Genomic DNA, 1,445 nt, shown 5'->3' on the forward strand with positions numbered 1-1,445 from the left:
CTTTCTATGAGTAGAATATGAATGTTTTGACATAATGACTAAGAAAGTTACATGAAGGCTATGTTAACCAGTTTGATGGAAGTGTCTTGGATTGTGTGTGAAAACACCACACTGTACCCCCAAAGTGCATCAATGTACACAGTTACCGTTCAATAAAAAAAAATACATACACATCTATTTCTCTTTCACATTCAGCAGTAAAACCATATATCCATATCTCTCCTTATGTACGATAATGCCAAAATATCTTTTATCTCCTCTTTTTTTCCACCTACTTACTTTTTGGTTCTTTCTTTTTTTCAGTCGTGTATGGCTATTCTAAGATACATATTTGGTATTCACATTATTTTGCTCTCTTCATAATTATAGTCATTATTTAAACTGAATTCTGTGTTCCAGTGGTTTTTATACTTGTTGAATGTTTTTTTAATACCATGATTTATCAGTTGCTCACTTTTTAATTTTGATGAATCTCTGATCAGCTAGGGTAGCTTTTTGAGCAATGCATCAAATAAGAGTAGTATAATTTCTTTATTTTTTTAAAGAGTAGTATCTGACAATTTTTTATTGCCTTTACACATGAAATAAAACTTATATGGGTATAATACTCTTGTGTCAAACTTTCCTTCTTAATATTCTTTGGAATTTGCTCCATTGCCTTTTCCCATGTGTTAATACAGTATAATAGCATTCACCTCTTCCTTCTCCCCCTTCTTTGTCTTCCTTCTTTTCCCTCTTACTTCTTTCTCTCTTCTCCTCCTCTTTTTCTTCATCTTTTCTCCCTCCTCTCCCTTCTTTCTCCTTCCTCTTCCTCTACCTTATATCATCTTCCTCCTTCTCCTTCCCATCCTCCTATCTCCCAGTCTCTCCCACTCCTCTCCATCTTCCTTGTTCTCGTCTTCTACTTCTCCTTTTTTCCTCCCCTTCTTCCTTCACACTTCCTTCCTCCCTCTTTCCTCTCTTTCTCCTCCTCCCTTTCTTTTCAACTTTATCCCTTATCTCTGCCTCTCCTCCTTCACTTTTCCCTCATCCTGTTCTTTTTTCTTCTTCTTTCCTTTTTGTTCTGTTTTCCCTTATTTCCCACTGTTCTTTCTCTATGACTTTCTTGTGCTTTTTTCTTTGTAATTAACTTTACTAATGTCTTTAAATTAAAAAAACTGCCATCAGTATTTACTAAAGAGTTGGTCTGTGTGCCATTAATTATGCAAAAGGAAACTTGTACTGTAGCTTAGTAGTTTTGTCATCTATCAAATCTTTCCTTATTTTTTCTATCCCATTGTTTTTATTTATTTATTTTTATGTATTTATTTATTTTTTTATTGAATAGTAACTATGTACATTAATGCACTTCAGGGGTACCATGTGGGGTTTTCACATGCAATCTGAAATACTTCCATCAAACTGGTCAACACAGCCTTCATGTCATTTTCTCAGTTATTGCTTTA

At 34.0% G+C, this 1,445-nt stretch overlaps 1 protein-coding gene across 1 annotated transcript in view; it reads left to right on the forward strand.

Annotated features, from left to right (window-relative positions):
- GRID1 (glutamate ionotropic receptor delta type subunit 1) overlaps positions 1–1,445 on the forward strand; it is a 731,600-nt gene that overhangs the window by 611,133 nt on the left and 119,022 nt on the right. The window lies entirely within an intron of this gene.

The sequence above is a fragment of the Otolemur garnettii genome, unplaced genomic scaffold (genome assembly GCF_000181295.1).
Source record: "Otolemur garnettii isolate 467f Iridium unplaced genomic scaffold, OtoGar3 scaffold00008, whole genome shotgun sequence".
NCBI classification, from domain to species: Eukaryota; Metazoa; Chordata; class Mammalia; order Primates; family Galagidae; genus Otolemur; species Otolemur garnettii.